This window comes from Diuraphis noxia, unplaced genomic scaffold (assembly GCF_037042655.1).
Source record: "Diuraphis noxia isolate RWA-SAM2 unplaced genomic scaffold, SU_Dnox_SAM2 contig0001, whole genome shotgun sequence".
Classification (NCBI taxonomy): domain Eukaryota; kingdom Metazoa; phylum Arthropoda; class Insecta; order Hemiptera; family Aphididae; genus Diuraphis; species Diuraphis noxia.
Window position 1 is genome coordinate 110,875,001 of NW_028301711.1, and position 7,500 is coordinate 110,882,500.

General features: G+C 61.8%; 2 non-coding genes across 2 annotated transcripts; both read left to right on the forward strand.

Moving 5' to 3' along the window:
- Window positions 1-4,458: 4,458 nt before the first annotated feature.
- On the forward strand, window positions 4,459-6,946 carry LOC149063348 (small subunit ribosomal RNA). The gene has a single exon (XR_016190001.1). It is a non-coding gene; the product is annotated as a small subunit ribosomal RNA (ribosomal RNA).
- A 212-nt stretch (window positions 6,947-7,158) lies between these two features.
- Window positions 7,159-7,316, forward strand: LOC149063349 (5.8S ribosomal RNA). The gene has a single exon (XR_016190027.1). It is a non-coding gene; the product is annotated as a 5.8S ribosomal RNA (ribosomal RNA).
- The last annotated feature ends 184 nt before the right edge of the window (window positions 7,317-7,500 follow it).

A 7,500-nucleotide genomic window follows, 5' to 3' on the forward strand; every position in this document is an offset into this window, starting at 1 on the left:
TACGCGGGTGCGTACGGTGGTCGACGACTTGCAACAACGTCACGGGTGGTCGGTTAGACGAAATGCGCTCGGGGTTGCCCGGGTAGACCGCGGTCGGTGGGACGGGAGAAGATTTGTTCATGTCGGGTGAAAAAAAAATTACCAGATGGTAATAAGGACAGTGTGCATGTTGTATTATCACTGTCCCAATCCGCGCGCGCCCGGTGGTCGGTGTCGTAGGTGGTCGGCCGCACTGCTACGCGGGACCGCCTGGCGGCCGGCTAGCGGGACGCGATTTGCGTCCCGCCCGCGCAGGCGGCGCCATTTTTTTTCGTGCCGTGCAGCCACGCGGCGTGCAGCGTTCGATTTACGCGGGTGCGTACGGTGGTCGACGACTTGCAACAACGTCACGGGTGGTCGGTTAGACGAAATGCGCTCGGGGTTGCCCGGGTAGACCGCGGTCGGTGGGACGGGAGAAGATTTGTTCATGTCGGGTGAAAAAAAAATTACCAGATGGTAATAAGGACAGTGTGCATGTTGTATTATCACTGTCCCAATCCGCGCGCGCCCGGTGGTCGGTGTCGTAGGTGGTCGGCCGCACTGCTACGCGGGACCGCCTGGCGGCCGGCTAGCGGGACGCGATTTGCGTCCCGCCCGCGCAGGCGGCGCCATTTTTTTTCGTGCCGTGCAGCCACGCGGCGTGCAGCGTTCGATTTACGCGGGTGCGTACGGTGGTCGACGACTTGCAACAACGTCACGGGTGGTCGGTTAGACGAAATGCGCTCGGGGTTGCCCGGGTAGACCGCGGTCGGTGGGACGGGAGAAGATTTGTTCATGTCGGGTGAAAAAAAAATTACCAGATGGTAATAAGGACAGTGTGCATGTTGTATTATCACTGTCCCAATCCGCGCGCGCCCGGTGGTCGGTGTCGTAGGTGGTCGGCCGCACTGCTACGCGGGACCGCCTGGCGGCCGGCTAGCGGGACGCGATTTGCGTCCCGCCCGCGCAGGCGGCGCCATTTTTTTTCGTGCCGTGCAGCCACGCGGCGTGCAGCGTTCGATTTACGCGGGTGCGTACGGTGGTCGACGACTTGCAACAACGTCACGGGTGGTCGGTTAGACGAAATGCGCTCGGGGTTGCCCGGGTAGACCGCGGTCGGTGGGACGGGAGAAGATTTGTTCATGTCGGGTGAAAAAAAAATTACCAGATGGTAATAAGGACAGTGTGCATGTTGTATTATCACTGTCCCAATCCGCGCGCGCCCGGTGGTCGGTGTCGTAGGTGGTCGGCCGCACTGCTACGCGGGACCGCCTGGCGGCCGGCTAGCGGGACGCGATTTGCGTCCCGCCCGCGCAGGCGGCGCCATTTTTTTTCGTGCCGTGCAGCCACGCGGCGTGCAGCGTTCGATTTACGCGGGTGCGTACGGTGGTCGACGACTTGCAACAACGTCACGGGTGGTCGGTTAGACGAAATGCGCTCGGGGTTGCCCGGGTAGACCGCGGTCGGTGGGACGGGAGAAGATTTGTTCATGTCGGGTGAAAAAAAAATTACCAGATGGTAATAAGGACAGTGTGCATGTTGTATTATCACTGTCCCAATCCGCGCGCGCCCGGTGGTCGGTGTCGTAGGTGGTCGGCCGCACTGCTACGCGGGACCGCCTGGCGGCCGGCTAGCGGGACGCGATTTGCGTCCCGCCCGCGCAGGCGGCGCCATTTTTTTTCGTGCCGTGCAGCCACGCGGCGTGCAGCGTTCGATTTACGCGGGTGCGTACGGTGGTCGACGACTTGCAACAACGTCACGGGTGGTCGGTTAGACGAAATGCGCTCGGGGTTGCCCGGGTAGACCGCGGTCGGTGGGACGGGAGAAGATTTGTTCATGTCGGGTGAAAAAAAAATTACCAGATGGTAATAAGGACAGTGTGCATGTTGTATTATCACTGTCCCAATCCGCGCGCGCCCGGTGGTCGGTGTCGTAGGTGGTCGGCCGCACTGCTACGCGGGACCGCCTGGCGGCCGGCTAGCGGGACGCGATTTGCGTCCCGCCCGCGCAGGCGGCGCCATTTTTTTTCGTGCCGTGCAGCCACGCGGCGTGCAGCGTTCGATTTACGCGGGTGCGTACGGTGGTCGACGACTTGCAACAACGTCACGGGTGGTCGGTTAGACGAAATGCGCTCGGGGTTGCCCGGGTAGACCGCGGTCGGTGGGACGGGAGAAGATTTGTTCATGTCGGGTGGTCGGGTGAAAAAAAATTACGTAGCACTGTTACGCGCGTCCTAACGTCGTTTACGATGAACACGTATTATTTTCCAGTCGACCGTCCACGGTGGTCCGTCGAGCCGGGGTAGGTCGCATGCGGGCAGCCCGGACGTCGACGTTGCACGGGGTTTCGAAACCGGAGTTTTTGGATCGCGATTTTTTCCAAACCCAATAACTCGTTAACGGTCGGTTTTCGGTGGACGAACCAAAGAGGTGATCTCGTCGGGCGCACCGAATACTATCAGGAATAGTAGGTCCGACGGACGTGATGCGATTTTTAAATATTTTTCGATTGTGCGATTGTGGCGGGGGTATTAGTGTTCGGGTGGGGGGAACCGATACGCGCGCCGATTGCGGTAGTTGACGGGCGCGCGTCCACTGTTGCACGAGCGACGCTACGCCATTACGGGTGGTCGGTTAGACGAAATGTATTATCACTGTCCCAATCCGCGCGCCCGGTGGTCGGTGTCGTAGGCGGTCGGCCGGTACTGCTACTCGGGACCGCATGGCGGCCGGCTAGATTTGCGTCCCGCCATTTTTTTTCGTGCCGTGCCGCCAAGCGGCGTGCGTACGGTGGTCGACGACTTGTAACAACGTCACGGGTGGTCGGTTAGACGAAATGCGCTCGGGTGGCCCGGGTAGACCGCGGTCGGTGGGACGGGAGAAGATTTGTTCATGTCGGGTGGTCGGGTGAAAAAAAATTACGTAGCACTGTTACGCGCGTCCTAACGTCGTTTACGATGAACACGTATTATTTTCCAGTCGACCGTCCACGGTGGTCCGTCGAGCCGGGGTAGGTCGCATGCGGGCAGCCCGGACGTCGACGTTGCACGGGGTTTCGAAACCGGAGTTTTTGGATCGCGATTTTTTCCAAACCCAATAACTCGTTATCGGTCGGTGTTCGGTGGACGAACCAAAGAGGTGATCTCGTCGGGCGCACCGAATACTATCAGGAATAGTAGGTCCGACGGACGTGATGCGATTTTTAAATATTTTTCGATTGTGCGATTGCGGCGGGGGTATTAGTGTTCGGGTGGGGGGAACCGATACGCGCGCCGATTGCGGTAGTTGACGGGCGCGCGTCCACTGTTGCACGAGCGACGCTACGCCATTACGGGTGGTCGGTTAGACGAAATGTATTATCACTGTCCCAATCCGCGCGCCCGGTGGTCGGTGTCGTAGGTGGTCGGCCGGCTAGATTTGCGTCCCGCCACTTTTTTTCGTGCCGTGCCGCCAAGCGGCGTGCGTACGGTGGTCGACGACTTGTAACAACGTTAGGCGAAATGCGATTGTGGCGGGGGTATTAGTGTTCGGGCGGGGGGATCCGATACGGGCGCGGATTGCGGTAGTCCACGGGCGCGCGTCCACTGTTACACGAACGACGCTACGCCATTAAGGTGGAAAAACCCGGGATTTTGTAAATTTGTGAGCGGTTCGGTCGTCGGCGTTGCAGTCGACGGCCGGCCGCCGATCACGAACACCACAACAGCAAAGCCACGGGCGACGCCGAAGACGGCGCGTACACCTCGCGGCGCCCACCGGTCGCCGCCAACTGACGGTCGTCCACGTACGCGGGACACCGTCGGTTGAGTGGCCGGTCCGGTGAGAGCCGGCGGAAGGTGACACGCGTCCGCGTTTCGGCCGCCGACCCATCTCGCAATCCGAGTGGCGAAACTCAACCGGCGCCGCGCGTCCACCAGCCGGTGTTTGCGCGGCGCGCGCCAATCCACACCGATGACGACTCCCGTTACCGTTCCGCGTGTCACGAACACTCGACGCCAGAACATTCCCGCCGCGGCCGGCCATCGTCGCCGCGCCCGGCGGTCGCCGGGGCGAAGCCACGGGACGGCGGACTTCGCGTCGCGTCCCGGCTTCCCCCTCGATCTCGGCTGGGGGCCGTTACGAATCGGGCGAGAGCCGGTCTCGGTACGCTCGCCGGGGACCCGTGCACACACCGTCACCCGAACCCGGCGGTCGACCGTCACCCGGTCCGTCTCGTCAACGTGTCGCACTCCGTGTGCCGACCACACCACACACACATTTTGTTGTTGTTGAACCGCGGTCGGTCGCGCGGCCGTGACCCACAGCGGTCCCGGCCACGCGATCGCCCTCGGCGTCGGCTCGCCGCCCCCTTCCGCGGGGCGTCGGACCGGCGCTCGGACGCACGCGTCCCAGGCCGCCACGCGCGTGGCGGTCGCGGGGCGCGGTAGCAGTAAACCCGAGATCCCTGGTTGATCCTGCCAGTAGTCATATGCTTGTCTCAAAGATTAAGCCATGCATGTCTCAGTGCAAGCCGCATTAAGGTGAAACCGCGAAAGGCTCATTAAATCAGTTGTGGTTCCTTAGATCGTACCCAAGTTACTTGGATAACTGTGGTAATTCTAGAGCTAATACATGCCGACAGAGTTCCGACCGTCGCGGCGCTCTCGGGCGTCGCGCGCGGGAGGAACGCTTTTATTAGATCAAAACCGGCCCGTCGCGGCGCGCTTCGTGCGCGTCCCGATCGCGGCCCGCGCAAAGACCTGGTGACTCTGAATAACTTCGAGCTGATCGCACGGTCTCCGTACCGGCGACGCATCTTTCAAATGTCTGCCTTATCAACTGTCGACGGTAGGTTCCATGCCTACCGTGGTGGTAACGGGTAACGGGGAATCAGGGTTCGATTCCGGAGAGGGAGCCTGAGAAACGGCTACCACATCCAAGGAAGGCAGCAGGCGCGCAAATTACCCACTCCCGGAACGGGGAGGTAGTGACGAAAAATAACGATACGGGACTCATCCGAGGCCCCGTAATCGGAATGAGAACACTTTAAAACCTTTAAACGAGGATCAATTGGAGGGCAAGTCTGGTGCCAGCAGCCGCGGTAATTCCAGCTCCAATAGCGTATATTAAAGTTGTTGCGGTTAAAAAGCTCGTAGTCGGATCTGTGTCTGGGCGGTGCCGGACCACCCTGGCGGTCCGGCGTGTCGCGGCCGGCCGTGCCGCGGGACCACGTGTCCCGTCGGCGCGGTCGCCGTCGCGCTCGTCAGCCGTCTCGGGGTGTTAGTTACCGGCACGTCGGCCGGACGTATTGTCGGCAGGCGGACACGTGTCTCGTGCTCCCGGCGCGCCGCGCGGCCACGCGTCGCGCGGCCGTCGGGGTTCGACGACGGCGGCCGCCTACTCCAATCTTGCTGCGCGGTGCTCTTCACCGAGTGCCGTCGGCGGGCCGACACGTTTACTTTGAACAAATTAGAGTGCTCAAAGCAGGCTCAAATCTGGCGGGGCGGCTTCACGGCCGTCTCGTCAAAAGGCCCTGAATACTGGTCGCATGGAATAATGGAACAAGACCTCGGTCCCGCGCATCTCCGCCCTTCGCGGGCGCGCGAAACCGCCCTCCGGGGCGTTTCCGTGCGCGGGCCGCCGGGCCGCGGGCGCCAGTCGCCCGCGCGTCCCGCCGGGCCGGTTTTCGGGACCGGAGGTAATGATCAACAGAGACGGGCGGGGGCATTCGTACCGAGACGTTAGAGGTGAAATTCTTGGATCGTCTCGAGACGAACTGACGCGAAAGCATTTGCCAAGTACGTTCTCGTATGATCAAGAACGAAAGTTAGAGGTTCGAAGGCGATCAGATACCGCCCTAGTTCTAACTGTAAACGATGCCAGCTAGCGATCCGCCGGCGTTTCATTAACGACCCGGCGGGCAGCTTCCGGGAAACCGAAGCTTTTCGGTTCCGGGGGAAGTATGATTGCAAAGTTGAAACTTAAAGGAATTGACGGAAGGGCACCACCAGGAGTGGAGCCTGCGGCTTAATTTGACTCAACACGGGAAACCTCACCAGGCCCGGACACCGGAAAGATTGACAGATTGAGAGCTCTTTCTTGATTCGGTGGGTGGTGGTGCATGGCCGTTCTTAGTTGGTGGAGCGATCTGTCTGGTTAATTCCGATAACGAACGAGACTCTGTCCTGCTAACTAGGCGGGTAAACCCGGGTCGGCGTGGGCGCGGCGCCGGCGGTTTCGGCCGTCTGCGTTCGCGTTCCCGTCGGCTCGGCCCGGTATCCCCGAACGCGTTCGCCCGTCGTCCACGGCGGTCGTCGGGCGCGGCCGCGCCATCCGCGTCCCGGCGTGCGGCGGGCGTGCGGGGGTCGGGGGGCAACCTCCGGTCGCCGTGCGTCAGTCGTGCGCTGGGCTCCGCGGTGAAGCGCGCCGCGTTCGCGGCCGTCGCCGGCGGATCACGATACGTTACTAGGGCTACCGCCGGCTCCCAGGAGCTTAAACTCTTCTTAGAGGGACAGGCGGCGGACGAAAATAGCCGCACGAGACTGAGCGATAACAGGTCTGTGATGCCCTTAGATGTTCTGGGCCGCACGCGCGCTACACTGAAGGAATCAGCGTGTGTTAACATTCCTGGGCCGACAGGCTTCCGGGTAACCCGCTGAACCTCCTTCGTGCTTAGGGATCGTGGCTTGCAATTTTTCCACGTGAACGAGGAATTCCCAGTAAGCGCGAGTCATCAGCTCGCGTTGATTACGTCCCTGCCCTTTGTACACACCGCCCGTCGCTACTACCGATTGAACGACCGCAGTGAGGTCTTCGGACTGGACGCGCGTTATTCGGCCCCCTCGGGGGCTGGGTCGTCGCGCGACCGGGAAGATGACCGAACTCGGCCGTTTAGAGGAAGTAAAAGTCGTAACAAGGTTTCCGTAGGTGAACCTGCGGAAGGATCATTAGAGACGGGCCCGCGGCGCCGGCGACTCGCTTGCCGGTCTCGCGCGCGCCTAATCCGACCCCGTGGCCGCGTGCGCTCGCGCGCGACAACCGCGCACGGTTGTCGTCCGCCGACCGCCCGCGCGCCGCGACCCCCGACCGAGAGTCGACCGAAAGATGGTTACCGTCGTCGGAAGACGATTGTGTAAACGAAAAAAAAAAAAAACAAACACCCGACCCCGAACGGCGGATCACTTGGCTCGTGGATCGATGAAGACCGCAGCTATCTGCGCGTCGTCGTGTAATCCGCAGGTTATACGAACATCGACCAGTCGAACGCACATTGCGGCCTCGGTGACCCGCGGGTCCCGGGCCACGCCTGTCTGAGGGTCGTATACCGGATACTCGGCCAGACCGATGCGCCGGCACGGCAGGCGTCCGGCGGAGCGCGCGCGCCGCGTCCGGTCCTCACGGGGACCGGCGCCCGCGCGCCCGTCGGCCGCACGCCGCGCCCGCGCGAGTTTGGCGGCTCGACCGGGGAAAACGCGGGCTACCGCTCGCGGCTGCCCCCGGTCGT